The 24,556-nt window shown below is 41.1% G+C and overlaps 1 long non-coding RNA gene across 1 annotated transcript in view; it reads right to left on the bottom strand.

Moving 5' to 3' along the window:
- The window catches only part of LOC308339684, an 84,744-nt gene extending 60,199 nt beyond the window's left edge, over nt 1-24,545 (bottom strand). The window contains exon 1 of the long non-coding RNA XR_013966553.1: nt 23,887-24,545. This is a non-coding gene — a long non-coding RNA (uncharacterized lncRNA). The remainder of the gene's footprint in view (nt 1-23,886) is intronic.
- Between the last annotated feature and the right edge of the window lie 11 nt (nt 24,546-24,556).

The raw sequence follows: 24,556 nt of genomic DNA, 5'->3' as shown, positions 1-24,556 counted from the left end.
ACAAGAGCCCAGGACCTGACGGATTCCCTGGGGAATTCTATCAAACTTTCAAAGAAGAAATAATACCTATTCTCCTGAAGCTGTTTCAAAAAATTGAAGCAGAAGGAAAACTTCCAGACTCTTTTTATGAAGCCAGCATCACCCTGATCCCCAAACCAGGCAAAGACCCTACCAAAAAGGAGAATTTCAGACCGATATCACTGATGAATATGGATGCTAAGATTCTCAACAAGATCCTAGCAAACAGGATCCAACAGCACATTAAAAAGATTATCCACCATGACCAGGTAGGATTCATCCCTGGGTTACAAGGATGGTTCAACATTCGCAAATCAATCAATGTGATAGAACAAATCAATAAGAGAAGAGAGAAGAACCACATGATCCTCTCCATTGATGCAGAAAAAGCTTTTGACAAAATCCAGCATCCGTTCCTGATTAAAACGCTTCAAAGTATAGGGATAGAGGGAACATTCCTGAACTTCATCAAATCTATCTATGAAAAACCCACAGCAAATATCATCCTCAATGGGAAAAAGCTTGCAGCCTTCCCATTGAGATCAGGAACACGACAAGGATGCCCACTCTCACCACTCTTGTTCAACATAGTATTAGAAGTCCTAGCAACAGCAATCAGACAACAAAGAGAAATAAAAGGTATCCAGATTGGCAAGGAAGAAGTCAAACTCTCTCTCTTCGCAGATGACATGATTCTTTATATGGAAAACCCGAAAGACTCCACCTCCAAACTACTAGAACTCATACAGCAATTCAGTAATGTAGCAGGATACAAAGTCAATGTCCAGAAATCAGTGGCTTTCTTATACACTAACAATGAAAATACAGAAAGGCAAATTAGAGAATCGATTTCATTTACTATAGCACCAAAAACCATAAGATACCTCGGAATAAACCTAACCAAAGAGGTTAAAGATCTGTACTCGAGGAACTACAGAACACTCCTAAAAGAAATTGAAGAAGACACAAAAAGATGGAAGACCATTCCATGCTCTTGGATGGGAAGAATAAACATCGTTAAAATGTCTATACTGCCCAGAGCAATCTATACTTTTAATGCCATTCCAATCAAAATTCCACCAGTATTTTTCAAAGAGCTGGAGCAAATAATACTAAAATTTGTATGGAATCAGAAGAGACCCCGAATTGCTAAGGAAATGTTGAAAAACAAAAATAAAACTGGTGGCATCACGTTACCTGATTTCAAGCTTTACTACAAAGCTGTGATCACCAAGACAGCATGGTACTGGCATAAAAACAGACACATGGACCAGTGGAACAGAGTAGAGAGCCCAGATATGGACCCTCAACTCTATGGTCAAATAATCTTTGACAAAACAGGAAAAAATATCCAGTGGAAAAAAGACAGTCTCTTCAATAAATGGTGCTGGGAAAACTGGACAGCTATATGTAGAAGAATGAAACTTGACCATTCTCTTACACCGTACACAAAGATAAACTCGAAATGGATAAAAGACCTCAACGTGAGACAGGAATCCATCAGAATCCTCGAGGAGAACATAGGGAGTAACCTCTTTGATATCAGCCATAGCAACTTCTTTCAAGATATGTCTCCAAAGGCGAAGGAAATAAAGGCAAAGATGAACTTCTGGGACTTCATCAAGATAAAAAGCTTCTGCACAGCAAAAGAAACAGTCATCAAAACAAAGAGGCAACCCACGGAATGGGAGAAGATATTTGCAAATGACAGTACAGATAAAAGGTTGATATCCAGGATCTATAAAGAACTCCTCAAACTCAACACACACAAAACAGATAATCATATCAAAAAATGGGCAGAAGATATGAACAGACACTTCTCCAATGAAGACATACAAATGGCTACCAGACACATGAAAAAATGTTCATCATCAATAGCCATCAGGGAGATTCAAATCAAAACCACATTGAGATACCACCTTACACCAGTTAGAATGGCCAAAATTAGCAAGACAGGAAACAACGTGTGTTGGAGAGGATGTGGAGAAAGGGGAACCCTCTTACACTGTTGGTGGGAATGCAAACTGGTGCAGCCACTTTGGAGAACAGTGTGGAGATTCCTCAGGAAATTAAAAATAGATCTTCCCTATGACCCTGCAATTGCACTGCTGGGTATTTACCCCAAAGATACAGATGTAGTGAAAAGAAGGGCCATCTGTACTCCAATGTTTATAGCAGCAATGGCCACGGTCGCCAAACTGTGGAAAGAACCAAGATGCCCTTCAACGGATGAATGGATAAGGAAGATGTGGTCCATATACACTATGGAGTATTATGCCTCCATCAGAAAGGACGAATACCCAACTTTTGTAGCAACATGGACAGGACTGGAAGAGATTATGTTGAGTGAAATAAGTCAAGCAGAGAAAGTCAAGTATCATATGGTTTCACTTATTGGTGGAGAATGACAAATAATATAGAGGACAAGGGTAGATGGAGAGGAGAAGGGAGTTGAGGGAAATTGGAAGGGGAGGTGAACCATGAGAGACTATGGACTCTGAAAAACAACCTGAGGGTTTTGAAGGGGCGGGGTGGGAGGGTGGGGGAACCAGGTGGTGGGTATTAGGGAGGGCACAGATTGCATGGAGCACTGGGTGTGGTGAAAAAACAATGAATACTGTTACGCTGAAAATAAATAAAAAATTTAAAAAAAAATAAATTAAATAAAGATTTAAATTAATAGAATATGTTAATGAAACCAGGAGCTGGATTTTTTTTGAAAGATAAACAAAACTTTTGTTAAATCTTTAGCCAGGCTAATCAACAAAAAAAGATAGAGGACTCAAATAAATTAAATCAGAAATGAAAGAAGAGAAATAACAAGTGACACCAAGAAATACAAAGCATTCTGAGACTACTAAAAAAAAAAAGCATATATCTCTATCTATACACACACACACACACACACACACACACATATACATATATGCCAACAAGTTGGACAACTTAAAAGAAATGGGTAAGTTCCTAGAAACATATAGTCTTCAAGACTGAATCACAAAGAAACAGAAAATTTGAATAGATTGATTACTAGTAACAAAGTTCAATCAGTAATCAAAAACTCCCAACAAACAAAAATCTAGGACCAGATGACTTCACAGGTGAATTTTACCAAACAGTTAAAAAGTTAATACCTGGGGCACCTGGGTGGCTCAGTGGGTTAAGCCTCTGCCTTCGGCTCAGGTCATGATCTCAGGGTCCTGGGATCAAGCCCCACATCGGGCTCTCTGCTCAGTGGGGAGCCTGCTTCTCCCTCTCTCTCTGCCTGCTGCTCTGCCTACTTGTGATTCTATCTCTCTCTCTGTCAAATAAATAAAATAAAATCTTTAAAAAAAAAAAAAGTTAATACCTATTCTTCTCAACTCATTCAAAAAACAAAACAAAACAAAACAAAAAACAAAAAAAAAAGAGAAGAAGGAGAATTTGTAAATTCATTCAAAAGGGCCAGCATTACTCTGATACAGAACCAGACAAAGACATTAAAAAAAAAAGAAAAGAAAACTATAGGCCAATATCCCTAATGAACACAGTTGCAAAAAAAAAAAAAAAATCCTTAACAAAATATTAGCAAACCAATTCAACAACACATTAAAAGGATCATTCACCAACAGTACATTTAAAGGATTATTCAGTATGACCAAGTGGGATTTATTCCTGGGCTGCCAGGTTGGTTCAACATCCACAAATCAATCAATGTGATACAATACATTAATAAAAGAAAGAACAAGAACCATATGATACTCTCAATAGATGCTGAAAAAGCATTTGACAAAGTACAGCACCCTTTCTTGATCCAAACTCTTCACAGTGTAGGCATAGAGGGTACATACCTCATATCATCAAAGCCATCTACGAAAAACCCACAGTGAATATCATTCTCAATGGGGAAAAACTGAGATCTTTTCTCCATAAGGTCAGAACACAGCAGGGATGTCCACTATCACCACTGCTAGTCAACACAGTACTAGAAGTCCTAGCCTCAGCAATCAGACAACAAAAAGAAATAAAAGGCATCTGAATTGGCAAAGAAGTCAAACTATCACTCTTTGCAGATGATATGATACTTTATGTGGAAAACCCAAAAGACTCCACTCCAAAACTGCTAGAACTCATACAGGAATTCAGTCAAGTGTCAGGATATAAAATCAATGCACAGAAACCAGATGCATTTCTATACACCAACAGCGAGACAGAAGAGAAATTAAGGAGTTGATCCCATTTACAATTGCACCCAAAACCATAAGATACCTAGGAATAAACCTAACCAAAGAGGCAAAGAATCTGTACTCAAAAACTATAAAGTACTCATGGAAAAAAATGGAGGGAGACACAAAGAAATGGAAAAATGTTCCATGTTCATGGATTGGAAGAACAAATATTGTGAAAATGTCTATGCTACCTAAAGCAATCTACACATTTAATGCAATCCCTACCAAAATACCATCAAATTTTTTCAACAAAATGGAACAAATAATCCTAAAATTTATATGGAACCAGAAAAGGCCCCGAATAACCAGAGGAATGTTGAAAAGAAAGCCAAAGTTGGTGGCGGCATAATTCCAGACTTCAAGCTCTATTACAAAGCTGTCATCATCAAGACAGTAAGGTACTGGCACAAAAACAGACACATAGATCAATGGAACAGAATAGAGAGCCCAGAAATAGACCCTCAACTTTATGGTCAACTAATCTGGGACAAAGCAGGAAAGAATGTCCAATGGAAAAAAGACAGTCTCTTCAACAAATGGTGTTGGGAAAGTTGGACAGCCACATGCAGAAGAATGAAACTGGACCATTTCCTTACACCACACACAAAAATAGACTGAAAATGGATGAAAGACCTCCATGTGAGACAGGAATCCATCAAAATCCTTGAGGAGAACACAGGCAGCAACCTCTTCAACCTCAAGCCACAGCAACTTCTTCCTAGAAACATTCCCAAAGGCAAGGGAAGCAAGGGCACAAATGAACTATTGGAACTTCATCAAGATCAAAAGCTTCTGCACAACAAAGGAAACAGTGAACAAAATCAAAAGACAATCGACAGAACGGGAGAAGATATTTGGAAATGACATATCAGATAAAGAGCTAGTATCCAAAATCTATAAAGAACTTATTAAACTCAATACCCAAAGAATGAATAATCCAATCAAGAAATGGGCAGAAGATATGAACAGACATTTCTCCAAAGAAGATATCCAAATGGCCAACAGACACATGAAAAAGTGCTCCTCCACATCACTTGGCATCAGAGAAATACAAATCAAAACCACAACGAGATACCACCTCACGCCAGTCAGAATGGCTAAAATTAAACAGTCAGGAAACAAAAGATGTTGGCAAGGATGAGGAGAATGGGGAACCCTCCTTCACTGTTGGTGGGAATGCAAGCTGGTGTAGCCACTCTGGAAAACAGTATGAAGGTTCCTCAAAGAGTTGAAAATAGAGCTACCCTATGAGCCAGCAACAGCAATACTGGGTATTTACCCTAAAGATACAAACGTAGTGATTCAAAGGGGCATGTGCACCCGAATGTTTATAGCAGCAATGTCTACAATAGTCAAACTATGGAAGGAACCCAAGTATCCATCAACAGATGAATGGATAAAGAAGATGTGGCATATATATACAGTGGAATACTATACAGCCTTCAAAAGAAATGAAATCTTGCCATTTGCAACAACGTGGATGGAACTAGAGGGTATTATGTTGAGTGAAATCAGTCAATCAGAGAAAGACAATTGTTATATGATCTCCCTCATATGAGGAATTTGAGAGGTAGCATAGGGGGTTTGGGGGGTGGGGAAGGAAAAAAATGAAACAAGATGGGATCAGGAAGGAGACAAACCATAAGAGACTCTTAATCTCACAAAACAAACTAAGGGTTGCTGTGGTGTGGGGGGTAGGGATAGGGTGGCTGCATTATGGACACTGGGGAAGGTATGTGCTATGGTGAGTGCTGTGAAATGTGTAAGATGATTCACAGACCTGTACCCTGGGGCAAATAATACATGATATGTTAAGTAAACAAACAAATAAATAAAATCACCACAATCAAGGGGGATTTATTCCAGGGATGCAAGGATGGTTCAATATCTGCGTATCACTCAACATAATACCTCCCATTCAAAAATGAAGAATAAAAACCATATGATCACCTGAACAGATGCACAAAAAGCATTTGACATAATACAACATTCATTCATGAAAAAAACTTTCAACACAGGTGGCACAGAGAAAACATACCTCAAAATGATAAAGGCCATATATGACAAAGCCAAAGCTAACATTATACTCAATGATGAAAATTGAAAGCTTTTCTCCTAAGGTCAGGAACAAGACAAGGATATCCACTCTCACCCTTTTATTCAACAGAGTACTGGAAATTTAATCATAGCAATCAGACAAGAAGAAGAAATCAAAGGTATCCAAATTAGTTAAGGAAAATGTAAAACTGTCACTATTTGCAGATGACATGATACTATATATCCCTAAAGACTCTACCAAAAAACCATTAAACCTAATAAATGAATGCAACAAAGTTTCAGGGTATAAAATTAATATACAGAAATCTACTGTATTTCTATACAGTAATAATAAAGTAGGAAAAAAGAAATTAACAAAATCCCCTTTACAACTGCACCAAAAAGAATAAAATACCTAGAGATAAATTTAACCAAGGAGGTAAAAGACCTATACTCTGGAAACTGTAAGACACTGATGAAAGAAACTGAAGAGAACACAACCAAATGGAAAGATATACAATGTACATGGACTAAATGAATTAATATTGTTAAAATGTCCATACTATCCAAAACAATCTACAGATTCCGTATAATTCCTATCAAAATAACAATAATATTTTCCACAGAACTAGAACAAATTTGTATGGAACCATAAAAGACTCCCCAAATAGCTAAAGCAATCTTGAGAAGGAACAAAGCTGGGTATCACAGTCCCAAATTTCAAGCTATCCTACAAAGCTATAGTAATCAAAACAGTATGGTACTGGCACAAAAACAGACACATATATCAATAGAACAGGATGGGGAGCCCAAATATAAACCCATGCTTATATGGCAAATTAATCTATGACAAAAGTGGCAAGAATATACAATGGGGAAAAGACAGTCTCATCAATAGAAGATGTTGGGAGAACTGGACAGGCATGTGCAAAAGAATACAACTGAGGGTGCCTGGGTGGCTTCTTTGGTTAAGCACTGGACTCTTGATTTTGGCTCAGGTTGTAATCTCAGGAACCAGAGATGGAGCTCCACGGTCAGGCTCTGTGCTCAGTGAGGAGTCTGCTTAAGACTCTCCCTCTCCCTCTGCCCCTCTCCTCTACTCTCTCTCTCTCTCCCCCTAAAATAAATAAATAAATCTTAGAAAAAAAAAAAAAACTGGTCCACTTTCTCAGAACACGCTCAAGGGGAACCTGGGTGGCTCAGTGGGTTAAAGCCTCTGCCTTCGGCTCAAGTCATGATCCCAGGGTCCTGGGATCGAGCCCCGCATCGGGCTCTCTGCTCAGCGGGGAGCCTGCTTCCCCTTCTCTCTCTGCCTACTTGTGATCTCTGTCTGTCAAATAAATAAATAAAATCTTAAAAAAAAAAAAAGATAAGCTCAAAATGAATTAAAGACCTAAATGTGGACCTGGAACCATAAAACTCCTAGGACAAAATAAGCAGTAATCTCCTGGATAACAACCTTAGCAACATATTTATAGATTTGTCTCCTCAAGCAAAAGAAACAAAAAGCAGAATTAAACTATTAGGAATACAACAAAATAACTTTTATAGTAAAGGAAACCATCAACAAAATGAAAAAGTAACCTATTGAATGAGAGAAGATATTTGCAAGTGACATATCCAATAAGGGGTTAATATATGAATATATAAAGAATGTATGCAATGCAACACCAAAAATACAAATAACCCAATTAAAAAATGAGAAAACCTGAACATTTTTCCAAAGAAGACACAGATGACCAATAGATACATAAAAAGATGCTCAATATGACTAATCATCAGGGAAATGCAAATCAAACCACAAGATTATCACCTCATACCAGTAAGAATGGTTAGTAACAAAAAGACTTGCAATAACAAGTGTTAGTGAGGATGTGGAAAACAGAACCCTCATGCACTATTGGTGGGTATACTGGTGCAACTACCATGGAAACAGTATGGAGATTTGACAAGAAAACTGACATATAAATACCATATGATCCAGTAATTCTGCTACTGGGTATTTACCCAAAGAAAGCAAAAATACTAATTCGAAAAGATATATGCCCTATGTTTATTTTAGCATTATTTACATTAACCAAGATATGGAAGCAACCTTAGTGTCCCTCAATAAATGAATAAAGATGTGGTGTATATATCCAATGGAGTATTACTCAGCCATAAAAAGTGAGTGAGATCTTGCCTTTGTGACAACATGGATGGACCTAGAGAGCACTATGACAAGTGAAATAAGTCAGAAAGACAAAGACAGATACCATCTGATGGTATTTGAATATAAAAAACAAATATAAAATATAAAAAACATTTTTTATTTGAATATTAAAAAAACAAATGAACAAACAAAAACAAACAGAAACTATTCATAGATACAGAGAACAAATTCTTGCTTGCCAGATGAGACAGGGATTGCAGGATGGGCAAAATAGGCAAAGGAGATTAAGAGGTACAAACTGCTGGGCGCCTGGTGGCTCAGTCGGTTAAGTGTCCACCTTTGTCGCAGGCCATGATCCCGGGGATCTGAGATGGAGCCCCTGCATCAGGCTCCTTATTCAGCGGGGTGGGAGGAGTGACTGCTTCTCCCTCTCCCTCTGCCCCTCCCCTCTGCTTGTGCTCTCTCTCACAATAAATAAATAAAATCTTCCAAAAAAAAGGGGGGGTGGTATAAACTTCTGGTTATAAAATAAATACATTACTGAGATGAAAGTACAGAACAGGGAATACAGTCAACAATACTGTAATAACGTTGTGTGGTGATATATGGTAACTACACTCATTGTGGTGAGCACTGCATAATGCATGGAACTGCTGATTTGCTATGTTGTATACCTGAAACTAATAACGTTGTATGTCAACTATACTTCAATAATAACAAATTTTTAAAAATTTTACAAATTATATTTTTGTTCTCCTTAAGGAAAGAAGGCAACTGTATGTAGGAAAAAAAAAAATCATGCCCCAGTAGAATACAAAGCTCTGCTTACAGCATGACTTTCTGGTGTCTGATTCTGATTCATTCTCATTGAGCTATAACTCTATAAATTGTAGTTAACTGATAATGCAAGTAATTCTTGCCTATATCCATGGAAACAAACTGTCAGATGGAGAGTTTCTGATTCCTAAGGGGTTAAAAGGCAATTTTGATGCCCTTTGCTAATTCACTTCTTTTCCTATTTTTTTAGTTCTCCTTTGAACTGATAACATTTTTTCTGGTCCCCTCAATTAATTGATATGTTAATTAAATTTTTGGCATGTTCATTTTTTTCAGCTTAACTGAAATAAAACAGACAAAACTGTAAGATATTTAAAACACACAATGTGATAATGACATGTTCATTTTAGAGCTACTTTCAAAGCCATGATTTTACCTTTTTCAAAAATTAGCTTTTTTGATGTATCAGTCACTGCTGTGGGGCAGGAAATGGCAGTACACCGGAAAAGGAGACTGAAAAGTGCTTGAAGGGACTATTAACAGAGGTGTTGGCAGAGTTAAATAGCCAGGATGCTGAAGTATCCGAATTAACAACACAGGGAAATTGGTACCACCGCTAGGGCCCACTGGGCATGGGGAGAGAGCTGTGGCCACACTAAAGAGGGACACAAAACAAGGCCTGGCAGGAGGGGACGAGAAAATAAATACAACTTTTCCCTCCTCTTTTTCTCTGAGCCCCATGAAGCCAGAGAGTAATGGATCAGCAACAGGCTGATACAGTCTAGCTTGTTCATTGCTGTTTCGACTTTTTTTTCAATCAAACCAGCCAGCATGAATCATAAATTCTCAGTGAATTGAGAAGATCTAGCCCAAATATGTGATATACAAAGACTTTTACAGAACCTTGGAATATAAGTATGGTTTATATCTACATAGTTAAATAACATGGCCCTTTGGTAAAGCTCATATAAAAGAGCTATGTTTTGATCACTTTCTCTATATCTCATGTCTTATGTTCATGCTGTATAGGGGTGCAGGGAAGGCCACTCCAAAATAATATTGGTTACTTTGAACTGAAGCTACTTGGGAAACAGCTAGGGCAAGAACACTCAGACCCTCCTCCATATCTGCTTTAGGTAGGAAATAAATCTCCCACATGAAAGTTACTTTTCCTGGGGCGCCTGGGTGGCTCAGTGGGATAAGCCTCTGCCTTCAGCTCGGGTTGTGATCTCAGGGTCCTGGGATCGAGCCCCGTATCGGGCTCTCTGCTCAGCGGGGAGCCTGCTTCCCCCTCCCCCTCTGCCTGCCTCTCTGCCTACTTGTGATCTCTCTTTAAAAAAAAAAAAAAAGAAAGTTACTTTTCCTGTACTAAGAAGTAAAAAGACACCCTTATCACCAGAGTAGAGACTTTAAAGTTGAGAGAGCTACAGAAACAAACCTTGTTACTGTTTACTAACCTACAACCTCAGCCCAAATTCTGCTTAGAATTCCTTACTAGTTAAAGCTCCCAAACATCTGCTTTATTTATCTCAATTCCTCACAAACTTATTGTCTCTGTCTAAAATGCATAAGAACTGCCTGCCTTGGTCATTTCTTTGGGTCTCAATTTCATTACTGGGCCTCCATGCACACATAGTAAAACTTTGGGTTTTTTCTTTTTTTTTTTTTTAATTTTTTTTATTTTAATCAACATATGTATTTTTATCCCCAGGGGTACAGGTCTGTGAATCGTCAGGTTTACACATTTCACAGCACTCATCATAGCCCATACCCTCCCCAATGTCCATTTCCCCACCACCCTCTCCCGTCCCCCCTCCCCCCCGCAACCCTCAGTCTGTTTCTTGAGATTGAGTCTTTTATGGTTTGTCTCCCTCCCAATCCCATCTTTTCATTTTTTCTTTTCCTACCTCCCCCTAACCACCCCCACCTTGCATCTCCACTTCCTCATATCAAAGAGATCATATGATAGTTGTCTTTCTCCGATTGACTTATTTCGCTAAGCATGATACCCTCTAGTTCCATCCATGTCGTCGCAAATGGCAAGATTTCATGTCTTTTGATGGCTGCATAGTATTCCACTGTGTATATATACCACATCTTCTTTATCCATTCATCTGTTGATGGACATCTAGGCTCTTTCCACAGTTTGGCTATTGTGGACATTGCTGCTATAAACATTCGGGTGCACGTGCCCCTTCGGAGCACCACGTTTGTATCTTTAGGATATATACCCAGGAGTGCAATTGCTGGGTCGTAGGGTAGCTCTATTTTCAGTTTTTTGAGGAACCTCCACACTGTTTTCCAGGGTTTTTTCTCTTTTTAGTCTGTCTCATGTCAATTTAATTCCTAAAACAGCTGGAAGAATCTTGGGGGAAAAAAGCAAATTTTTTCCTCCCCTACAGTTGGCATAGTCAGCAGGATACTCTAACTTGCTGGAGATTGCTCACTCTCCCTCAGCTGAGAGACTGTGGGACATCTGACATACAGCTAGTGGAAAGTAAGATTTCTTACCATGTCAGCCTAGTGGTATCTCTGTCTGCAGGGTCCAGTGGTATGAGACTAGCCTCCTTGCTTGTCAGAGCCAGAGAAATCCCAGTAGTTCTTGACTGGTGTTACAGATTAGTGGGTCTGTGACTAGATATGTCACACATTTGTGGGAGGCCAGAGACACCTACACACCATATCGTTTTTACCACCTGTGCAACAAATTTTTTGCTTTCTTGGATTATTTTGGGAGTAAACTTTGGATCATGGGGTGTTGCATCATCTATGCCCTCTCCAGGGTCACCTCTTACATCCACGGTAAAGATTTATTCTAAGCCTGTAAAGTTGCCTCGGGGTTCTATATATTTAGTATTGGAATTAATACATTAATGGTGATCCCACATGTTTATGGCCAAACAACAGATCTTTTGAATTGGAAAAACTTTTACATTTAAATTACTTTTTGTTGTTGTGGTGGTTTTTTGTCTACATCACCCGCTGCCCTCCTCCCCCCAAGCTCTGACTGCAAACAGTTGCCTTACTGCTATTTATGGGAGTATCAAACTGAAAGGAAAACATGAAAGTACAGCAGATAGATAACCTTAGAGAATCCCTTAATAAAATTAAAGAACCAAAGTCAGATTTAAAACAAGAATTAGAAATCAAATCGGACATAAGTCCTTCTTATGCCCTTCTTTTATCCCCCAATCCCTATCACTGACCTTCCAGAAGATCTTTTGGATCCCCTCCCTTCAAAACCTGGTGCCATCTCCTCAACCAATTTCTTTAAATCCTAGAACTCCAATTTCCCCCAAGAAGAACCCTTAAACAACCAGCTGCCTATCTTCCTTTTCTTGCAAGATTTACAGAGAGCACGTTGGCCTTTCTCTAGGCCCAGGGTAAACAGGTTATTTGAGTAAATGCTGGACTTCAGGGAGTAAATCTAGCAGGAACACCTGGAAGTCCAACAAAGCTCATTTTGCTGTACCTTATAATTCCTCCTATTTTCCAGGGCTTTGTAATCAGGCTCTGCCAGTTTCAAGCACTTCTATGCAATGTTTATGGATATACCCTGGACATCCACTGCAAAGAGTTCATGTCCCCTGGACAGTAACAGACCTTCTAAACTGTAAAGCTCCTTTACCTCTATTCTTAGAGAATCCTACTAAATTTAGAGAGGAATTACAAAGATGAGCAACTATCCACAATCTCACCTCCCTCACAGAAACTGTGACTGGCTGCTGCAGGGGTTCTTCCAGCCTGTGATTATCAGGTGGTTTTCAGACAGGCCAAATGGCTCCCGGGAGAAAAGTCCCCTGACAAGGGAAACAGATGGCCAGAGCCTCTCCCCAGCGCTCCTACGAATGACCAGAAGATGGCTCAGCTAGAGGCTGATATTCAAGGGTCAACAGAGCAACACTGGAGCACATTCCTCCCCAAATCAGTCTAAGGTTGAAATATGCACTCAGAAAGCAGGGGAACACCAAAGAGCCTTTGTTGAACATTTTACACAACCTTTTCAAAGGCATACTGCATTCATTCCAGAAGCCTCACAACATAGAATCTTCTAATCTCTGCTGTAATGGGGAATTTTCTCCCAATATGAAAAAACAAATCCACAAGAATGTGGTCAGTTGGGCGGGGCAACTGCAGAGTCTAAGACCAGAGGCACCCACCCAGTTCTTTGAAAATAGTTCGCAGGAAAGCAGGGAGAACAAGGAACCAAAAACAGTAATTCTTGCCTTGCAACTTCAGTCTTTGGAAAGGTGAAGCATGACGCTGAGAATAACTCAGAGCCCAATCAGAAATCTCCCTATTTGCCTCTAAGCAATTGCTGATATTGCAAGAAACAAAAGCAGATATTGGAAGAGAATTTGTCCTGTGCTTAAGAAAAAGGAGGGCTTAACAAGCAATCCTCCTAAACCCCACACCCTCAGAAAATTCCTATTTATCCTGAGGGACAATTCTCCCTTAAGTGACAGCTGATCCTCAGTAGCATGCCAGACCTACCACAAAACTTAAAACAGAGGCTCAGGAACTGGATCTCTTAACTGACACTGGTGCAACTTCCTCTACCATCTATCTGCTCAGATTTATCTCTATTTGTCACTTTTGATGCTATTCAGGCTATCAGAGTCTCAGGGCAACCTATTTTATTGCCTGTGTGTCAGCCCACCCCAAGACCCTTAGGCCCTATTCACCCTCATCATGCCTTTCTTGTTTCCAGCTGCTCACCAGGAAACCTTCTTGGTAGCGAACTCTGTTAATTTAATGCCACTATACACCTTAGTGAGAAAAGCATTTTTGTTTCTTTACCATTAGACCAAATCCCAAGTTTCCTACTTTAGTGAAACTCATCTTAATCTAAATTCCTCAGAAGAGGATGAATCTTTAAAAGATGTCCCATCTGTCTTTGGGCTACACATGCAAATGAAGTTGAACTGTCATGAAGTACAGAGCCCGGGTTCATTTCTTGGAAAAGGAATAAACCATTTCAATCAGTAGCTCAAAACCGTCTCTCTAGAAACCAGAGCAAGGAATTAACCCTATAACAGGCCCTCTCTCTCTTTTTAAAGATTTATTTATTTATTTGAGAGAGAGAGAGAGGGAGAGAGAAAAAGCACCAGCGTATGCACATGAGGTGGGGGGGTGGGCAGAGGGAGAGGGTATCTCAAGCACAGTCCATCCTGAGCGTGGAGCCTGATGTGGGGCTTGATCCCATTACCCTGAGATCATGACCTGAGTGGAAATCAAGAGCCACCCAGGCATAATGGACCCTCTCTTAAAACAGGATGTTCTTGTCTTTACCACCTCACCCTACACCTCAATCTTGCCAGTAAAGAAAGAAGGCAAAGGTTGACTTAGAGGGAAACCAAATTTATTAATTTGTAAAGGGCCTGAGGGACATAAATAAACTGTTTTGGGACTCCTTGGCACCTTCCTCAGTTTTCTTTTCAATCCCACCCAGACTCGAAATTTCTTTTTGCATTTCCATGTAAAGGGGACAACTGCCACTGACTCCCAGTCCAAGAGGCTACTATGAGTCTCTCTCAATATTTCCAAGTCCTTCAAGCCAACGTGGACCCTATAACCCTTACCCAAGCTTCCACCCTAGTGCACTATGCTGATGACCTTTTACTCTGTAATCAAATTGAGTAGGGAACTTTTATAGCTCCCTCATTCACTTAAAGGCGGTAGCTGAACAAAGCCATAAAACCTCTAAATCGAAACATCAGTGGGTATATGCAACTGTTACCTATTTAGGACACGAGATATCACAGGGCATTCAAACGCTCACTCCAAAACGCCTTGAGTCTCTTTTGTCCAGCCCTTTCCCCAAAATAGTTAAGTCCATTTTTATGGACAGCTGGATTTTGTCACCAACAGATTCCTAATTCTACAGTTTTTGTTAAACCTTTGTGTGCTCTTTTCTCAGGTATCACCCCACTCTGGTCTTCAGAGGCATTAACCTCTTTTGAAGTTTTAAAATGACCTCTGTCCACACTCCTCAGTTACCTAATTTCGACAAGCCCTTCCATTCATACTGCATGAAAATAACAGCTTTGCTGCGGGGATTCTAGGACAAGCTTCTGCCTCCTAGAAGAATGCCAACAGCATAGTTCTCATGCCAATTGGACCAGGTGGCATCAGGTGCACCCCCATACTTCCATGCAGCTGCCCCCTTGCCAGACAAAGCGAGGACTCTTACTTTAGGCTCCTCTGTTGACTTGTGTGTCCCCAGGATATGCCTGCGCCCTTACAAGTTCATAAGACACAGCATGTCTCGACACAACGATAGACCACTTACAAATAAGCTCTTCTAACTAACTTGTCATCTTACATCATTGAGAAACTTTAAATCCAGCTACCTTACTCCCCCTCTAATAATGGAGAGCCCCACTCTCTTCCCCACTACCGCCTCACAACTGTACGATCTCAAAACCACGACGGCATCTCTCAGACATCCCTCCAAATAATCCAGACTAACTTTTATTTTGTCATGGTTCCTGTAAACAAAATTTCCAGGGATACATAATGACTGGTTGTGCCATAATTTTCCCACACAAAACAATGGAGGCATATTCTTTGCTCACTGTAAAACAGCCCAAGTGGCTGAACTCATAGTTCTGGCCAGCAAACTTTACATGCTGGTGGGTAGGGAAAACTGCTACTATTTACATTGATTCTGGAGGTCGCCATGCTGTTGGCACAATTTGGAAATCTCACGGATTCTTACCTTTGGTGGATACTCCCATTGCTAAAGGGCTCATAAATGCTGACCTACTAAAAGCTATTCACCTCCCTTCTAAAATTATAATTATTCACTATTTAGTTCATACAAAGGAAATCGATACTATATCTTTAGAAACCAGAAGGCTAACAGAACTGTTAAATATGCGGCCCAAAAGAGACCACACCCTCACACCCTCACGCCCCCCCATCCTCAGTCTGCCCAATTTTTTTTTTCCATTAGCAAGGATTTATTTTTTATTTTTATATTAACATATAATGTATTATTAGCCCCAGGGGTACAGGTCTGTGAATCGCCAGGTTTACACACTTCACAGCACTCACCATAGCACATACCTTCCCCAATGACCATAACCCCACCACCCTCTCCCTACCCCCCTTCTCTCCCCCCCCCCCCCCCCGCGCTGCAACCCTCCATTTGTTTTGTGAGATTAAGAGTCTCTTACTGTTTGTCTCCCTCCTGATCCCATCTTGTTTCATTTATTCTTTTCCTACCCCCAAACCCCCCACGTTGCATCTCCACTTCCTTGTATCAGGGAGATCATATGATAGTTGTCTTTCTCCAATTGTCAGTCCACCCAATTTTTAACCCTACCTTTATTCCGGACTGATAGTATTAATTATCAGGCAAATACCCTTCAACCTGAAAAAGATAATTGGATACAAAAGGGTGCAAATGATTGCCAGATGCATTCTATTGTAGCGCCTTTTAACCTTTTGGCTAGCACTTACCTCCCCCCAAATGGGACATGTGTGAATATTAATGAAGGGAAAACTCACTAAAACAGAGCTGGGAGGTTTGGCAGGGGGAGCTCTCACACTCTACCACTGCTTTTCAGCTGCAGACCCAACAGAAGACATGACCTTGCAGGTGAAAACTACTATCCCAGCAGCTCAACTAATGAAAGACAGTCACAAATCAGCCAATGCAAAGCCACCATACTTCAAACTCCCAGTTTACTCCAATAGACTTGCTTGTAACAGCCTTCCCCAACTGGACCCCCCCCCCCCACTATAAAAAAGCACTCCTCTCCTTTGTTCTGCAGACTTGCCTACAATTTTGCCATAAACTGCTTGTCCCAAACTGCAATTTTCTGTTATTCCCATATATGCCCATTTTGCTGGTAAATAACTGGCAGTCTTTAGGTTAACATGTGCAAACAGAATAATTAAGGAACTAAAAGACAGTTGGTTCTGCCCTGGCAACCTCAAAATTTCTGACCAAATTATTTTGCAGTGCACTATTTGTAATCTCACCAAATCAGTATGCCCAGAAGCAGTCCTTCTAGGTCCACATTGCCCTTTGTGGCATTTCAAATGGATTTTATAGACTTGTCCCCAGCCCTGAGCTATTCTTCCTGTTTGGCCTGTTTAGTGAATAGACTGGATGCTATCCAACCAGATGTGCTAATGTCACCACAGTGGTAAAGAAATTAACAACCGGATTATTCCTCATTTTGACATTCATTTATGGATTGAGTTAGACCAAAGAACTCATATTACAGCAGAGATAAACAGTCTGCTTGCAAAAACACTGGGGCACTCATTAAAATTTCACACCCCATATCAATTTTAATCATCAAGGCAAATGGAACATAAAAATTTAGACCTAGAAAAGGCCTTTAGGAAAGACTTGCCAAGAATCTGGACTTCAATGGCCAGAAGCACTGCACTTGGCCCTTATTAAGATCCAGAATATTCCAAATGGAAGCCATGGATTGATCTGTTTAAAAAACAAAAACAAAAACAGTATTGGGGCGCCTGGGTGGCCCAGTTGAGCAACTGCCTTTAGATCAGGTCATGATCCTGGAGTCCTGGGATCAAGTCCCACATCGGGCTCCCTGCTTGGCGGGGGAGTCTGCTTCTCCCTCTGACCTCTCCCCTCTCACTCTCTCTCTCTCATGCTCTTTCTTTCCCAAATAACTAAATAAAACCCATAAAAAAATAAAAAATAAATAAAAGTGAAAAAACAGTGTTGGTCACCCATTGCCTACTGACATCTTTAAACCTTTCATTTTTGAGTTAAACAAACAACCTGATGCTATGACTAACTATACACAAGAACTACTAAACTTGAAGCATATCACCAACAGGTAAAAGAGGCATGGCCTCCTCCAACTGACGAACCTTGCCATCCCTTTCCACCTGGAGGCTGGACGTACATCAAAGTCTTTAGAAGGGAACATGCACTGTAGCCTTGCTGAAAAGGAGCTTACGAGGTGTTACTGACCACCTACACTGCCATCGAAATAGAAAAGAAATCCTCCCGGGATTCATGCAAGCCACACTAAAACAGACCCAGATCATCACTCACAAGACAACTGGGAGAGGACTTTTATAGGTGACCTGAAAATAAGGATTTGTAGGGCTCAGTTACAGGCCTCAGAAGCAGACGGCACCATGTTATAGACAGCCCTTCCCAAGATCATGGATCAAGAAACTTCTCTTTCCCCTACCCCTTCTTCTTAAAAAGACCCCATGATATTAAAACAAAGCACTTCTCTTTTTAATAGTTTTTCCATTTATAAATCATTTAATAAAAGGTAGACTTCTAGAGAATGCTTGTCTCTACCTATCCTACTTAGCTGCTCTAAGTTTCCACTTTGGACTGGTTTCCAGCCCCTGTCGTCTTCTTACCAACTCTCTTTCAACAAGTTGGTTGCAAACCAAACACCCACTGGTGCCAGTTTACCAAACATTAATCAGTCCAACTGTTGACTATGTCAACATCTAGATAATGCAAAAACAAAAAATACCCCCAACCGGTCTTTGTCCCTGCCGATGTAAACACCCGAGGGACTGAGCATGAGCAAAGGGTAAACAACACAGTGTGATATCCGTGATCAGAAAAAAGTCACTCTGCCTTTTTCCCTGGTGAGTTACGCAGGCCCCAGAAAAATATCTCCAGAAGCTCAAGGACTATCCCTTGTCAGGGTTAAAAGAACAGCTGAAGATTTTTCCCTTTACTCGGAACACAGACATGCCACTAGACTTTTCCTGGGTGATATACCAATTACAATCAAACTCTCTGGTTTGATGCTGAAAATGGCATTTTCAAACTCAGCAAGGAGATTAAAAATAACCCTAGCATAAAAGTTTGCCAAACCACCCAATGGTTTACATATCAGCCTTGTACGAGAGGCGGTAGCTCAGTTGCCCCTCTTGTTAGACTGCCCAATACCACAAACCATATTCGGGTGGATGAAATTGCAGATTTCCTTGGCTGGGTGACAAAAGTAAGCTTTATAGCTGCCAGAAGCAAACTCCAGACCTACATCAGCTACTTTACAGCCTCTTCTGCTCTCATAGACTGATAAGACCACATGAAAAATAGAGATGTACGGACATTAACATAATCAATGGCAAAGGTCATGGAATGCTCCAGGCTTCGAAAATTACAGGTTTCAACCTGACCTTGTCTGTAAATCATACCCCTCTTTTTATGTGGCAACAAGGTGTATAAAGCGTTCCCACCTAAGTGTTCAGGACAATATGGACTGATACCTGGCTTACCCTAAATGCCAACGACAAGCTTGGGCTCCTTTGTTCATAAAATCATGCCACATAAATATGCCTGTTGAAAAATCTTAGAAATTCTGCTTGTATATCACAAGTCCGCCTTCTTTTCAGCATTTAGGGTCTTTCTTCCCAAATCTTGGAGATCATGAATTAGAAAAGGCAATCCCAAGCCTCCCTGTGTAGTGGAGTAAGAGTTCAATACCACTACAAGAACTCTGAAATGACTCCGGTCAGAAGTTAACAGCTTAGTCTCTCTGGAAGTCCAAAATCCTCATACCCGACACACGCTGGCAGCCCAGCACGGGGCGACTTAGGCAGTCTCTGGTGAAAAAGTGTTCTTTCCGCATAAACCAAATGGGACAAGTTCTACCTAACTTCAGTATGTTTAAAGAAAGGCCTAATATTTTCAGCAGATAAACGAAGCACGGACATTTTATAGGACTGATCCATCTCTGGGGCTGGGGGGCTAGTTTAATGGGGTGCGAAGGAAAGGGCTCAGACTTGTTCGTCTCTGTTGGTTCGTCCTCATTCTCACCTATATTCCTTTTTCTCTTTGCAAATCTCTTACCACTCATTTACCAACTCAGTTTGTCTCTCCATAGTCACCAGCTCAGCTTTTCTATGGGAACTGGAGGGGCCCAAGGCAGGCCACCCTAAAATATGCCATAATGGCATATTGGTTATTTTGAATTGAAGCTACTTGGAAAAAGACAGACCTTCCCCTGTATCCCCTGAAGGCCCAAAGTAAATCTTCTGTGTGAAAGGTACCTACACCGTATTAAGAAGTAAAAAGACATCCCTACCCTCAGAGACTTTAAGGCTGTAGAAACAAACCTTGTTCCTTTTTACTAATCTACAACCTCAGCCCAAATCTTAGAATTCCTACTAATAAACATCTGTTTCCTTTATGCTGTCAATACCTCAAATTTATTGTTTCTTTGTCTAAAATGTATGAACTCTGCCTGCCATGGTCATTTCTTTGGGTGTCAATTTCATTATTGGGTCTCCGTGTGCACATAATAAATCTTGGGTTTTTCTCCTATTAATCTGTCTCGTGTCAATTGAATCCTTAAAGCAGCTGGAAAAACCTGACAGGGAAGGACATTTTTTTCCTTCCCTACAACTGCTTACTCTAAGATATTTTTACCATAGTCTTAAAAACCATCATGTTAACAAGTACCTAAAAAAAAAAATCTAGTGTTCTCTTCAGCTTCTGGACACTAAGTCTTTGACCCAAAAGCAAAATGTTGATACAATTTTTTCTGTGTTTTCATATACTCAGTCTCTGGATATTGGGTGGAAGTTTGGTGAATATACTTTTGATGTGGGAAACAAAGGCAGAAGAAAAATTATTGAATTTCCTTACTACCTGCAGCCCATTGCCAGGTCCTTCAGATGGGCAGAGTGACATTCCTCTAGGGACTCCACTGCTTCGATGTTAATGCTTTGCTAAGGGCAAAAGGCAATCTTAACCCAACCCCCAGGACCCTGTAAGTCTACTTTAACATATAAAAATTCCTTTGGAAACTTACTTTATTTCTATCCCAGTCAAGATACATGTTGGCAATCATCCCCCAAGCATATGACCCACCAATATACATCTGAAGGGTCTCATGACTAAGTTTCTACTTAATAGTAATAAATGACCTTTCCTAACAATACCAAGCCCCCTCAGTATCCTGGAAACCCTATTTCCAAAATACCTGGGAGGCTTACACTATTCCTAACCCCCTCCCAACTTTAAAGTATACAATGGACCATCCATCCCTTATGACCCCAGGGCAGCTCTTTCTGCCCCAGGGGTCCTGTCTGTGCTTTAATAAAACCATCTTTTTGCACCAAAGACATCTCAAGAATTCTTTTTTGCCCATCAGCTTTGAACCCTAACTTCTTTTCTACATCACTTTGGAAAAAAGAAAAAAACATTTCATTAAACAGTTGAATGGGGGGGGGGCGGGGAGTGGCGTCCAGCCCTTGGTTTCCGCTTAGGTCATGATCTCAGGGTGGTGAGATCTAGCCCCTTATCAGGCTCGGGCTCAGGGCCTAGTCTGCTTGTCCCTCTCCCTGTGCTTCCCCTGTCCACCCTCCCACCCACTCTTTTTCACTCTCTCCTTCAAACAAACAAACAAACAAATAAAATCTTTAAAGAAAAAAAACCACACAGTCGGATTGGTTTCTGGGAGAATGAAGTTGCTAAAATAAACCTCAAGATTTTGCTGGGCCTTTGTGCTTCTACAGAAGTTACTGTTCAGCTGAGCACCTTGACATGCTCAGGGCGAAAGCAGCAGAGTCGCAAACAGGGGTCAAAGGAGCTGAACAATACTGTGGGTACTAGTTAAGATTTTGGAGTTCAGGGAGTGGTATAGAAGGAAGGAAAAGGAAGGTAACCAAACAGAGGCTGGAGCAGAGTTGTAGAAATGGTTGAGAGACAATATTTTAAGGATGACTAATATTTAAATTTTAATTGTTTTATCCCAAACCTTTGGTAAAGTTGGCTTTAGGGAAAACATGAGTATGAGCGGTTCGGATAAAATCCTAATCAGGAAATAATAATAATAATAACAGCAACAATGGAGCACCTGGGTGGCTCAGCGGGTTAAAGCCTCTGCCTTCGGCTCCGGTCATGGTCTCAGGGTCCTGGGATCGAGCCCCGCAGCAGAGAGCCCGCTTCCCCCTCTCTCTCTGCCTGTCTCTCTGCCTACTTGTGATCTCTGTCTGTCAAATAAATAAATAAAATCTTAAAAAACAAAACAAAACAAAAAACCAGCAACAATGACTAAAAAAAATAGATGCCATTTACTGAGGGTCTGGTACGTCCTGGGCTTTGCACTAACACAGACAGCTACACTATGCATATCACAGTCACTGAAGGAGACAGTAATTTTCCCTCTTTATAGGTAAGGAGGCTGAAGCTCAAACAGTTTAAGTAACTCCCTCAAGGCTACAGAGCTAGTATATGGCAGGGCCTGGATTTGAAACCAGACACTAGGCTCTTTTCATTACACCATACTGCTTTCCCGTAATCCTCCCTGCAGTGTTACTACAAAACCGCTCTAGATGCTAATAACTGACAAGAACCCCCTGGTACTCTAAAGCTGCCAGTTCATAGTCAAATGGTGATAACCATCCAAAGCTTTCCCATATGTGAGTCAGATCTGTTTCCTATGGTTTCTACCCCGAAGACTCCCATCAGCTGTTTCAGCCACTCAAAACAACTCTAATCCTTCTTCCATGGAGCAGACGCTCTAATATTTTGAAGATGTGGTATAAAATTCTTCTACCATGTCAGACCCTACAGTATATGCTTTCTAAGAGCAGGCAAATCTGAATATAGGATCCTATCTGAATTGCATGTGGCTTTATTCCCAGCCACCCAGAACATTGCCTGGTAACTACAGGAAGCATCCAACAAGCATTCACAGAATGGATGAAGCAAGGCCAAATTTGGAGGATACAGAGTATTTCCGGTGGAACAGCAAAGGTATAAAAGAGATACCACCACTCTTACTTTCTCTACATATCTCATCGTCTTATGCTCATACTACTTCCTCTAAGATATTTTCACCGAAGTCATAACAACAACCATGTTAATAGATACCTGAAAAAACTGTTAGAGGCACCGCTTTCAGAGACTATGTTCAGGGGCTGTTTCCACCCCATTCCCTCAACTATCTACACCTGTTTCCAGGTGGGCATTGTTCTCCTTCAAGCTACCCTTGTGGGACTAATACAGCCTAAAAAGAGACTGTCATCTCATTCTTTATACATATATTTTATATAACCCAAGACCTGACCACTATGGAGAAATGAATTGTTATTCTACACCAGTAACTGCTGGAGATATAGATGTATACATGTCTTATTGATAAACTATCCATGGAAAAGTAATTTTTCAAAAGTTAAGGCATACCAAAGCCCTGGGGATGGATATATGCGGAAGTAGCCCTGGAGAAAAGGGACAGCTGTGGGGATTTTCAGCATAGATTGCTGCCTTTGCAGCTCTGTGGGGTTAAACCAATAGGAGAAATTGTCTAGTCCTGGATTCACTACAGACAGTTCCCGATTTTCAACAGTTCAACTTACGATTTTTCTACTTTACAATGGTGAGAAACCAATACCCATTCAGTGGAAATCATACCTTGAATTTTTATCTTTTCCCAAGCAAGCTGAAATGTGATACAGTATTCTTTCGTGAGGCTTGCAGCAGGAGCAGCAGCAGCTCCAACTCAGCCCTACAATCCCCAGGGTAAACAACCCACGTAAAGCCATTCCGCTTTTCACTTTCAGGGCAGTTCTTCAATAAAGTGTTATTATAAAATAGGCTTTGATTTAGAGGATTTTGCCCAACTGTTGGCTAACGGAAGTGTTCCAAGCACGCTTAAGGTCAGCGAGGTTAAGCTATGATGCTGGACAAGTGTATTAAATGCATTTTCAACTTACCACATCCAACCCCATCATAAGTTGAGGAAATTGGAGAAAAGGAAAAGCTGGAACAGACAAACTGTGAAGCTGAGAAGACGTTAAGAGAATGTCAGTCAAGGGGAGGGACCCCTCATAGTGGTTGCTGATCGTGCCTAGAAGGCCTGCACATGAAGCTTCAAGTCGGGCTGCCAATCACCTCCTGGGTCTGCAGTCGCTAATATTTAGGGATACTTTCCCCCGGCTTCATTCATTCGCGTTTTTGTACCGCTGCTCGGCAAGGGTCAGATCTTGAAGCTCTCTGGGTCTTGGTTTCTTCACCTGTGAAATGTGGGGCTTGCATCCCAGTGGTTTCTAGCTCGCACTCGGACTCGCAGCAGCACACCGTTGTGGAAAGCGGAGCGCGCGGCCCAGTCCTTGAGGCTTTCGGCAGAGGCTGAGGAGGTACAGGGAGCAGGAAGGTGTGGTTCGCTTCGAAAGAGCGTGGGAAGGGGGCGCACCATAGGGCGAGCCCGGCTTAGCAGCACCGGCGCCGCCGCCACCTGCGGGCTTCCCAGCTGCGCCGCGAGGCGGGTCGGGGACTACGGGGACCCGGCCCGCTCCAGCACCCCAGGCTTCCCGCCCGCAGAGGGGCGCACACACTAGCTGCCCGGTGCCTCACGGGCCCCGCCCCGGCGCGCGGGGGCTGGAC

The sequence above is a fragment of the Martes martes genome, assembly GCF_963455335.1.
Source record: "Martes martes genome assembly, chromosome: 3".
NCBI lineage: Eukaryota > Metazoa > Chordata > Mammalia > Carnivora > Mustelidae > Martes > Martes martes.
This window is presented reverse-complemented; position numbering and strand designations above follow the sequence as displayed.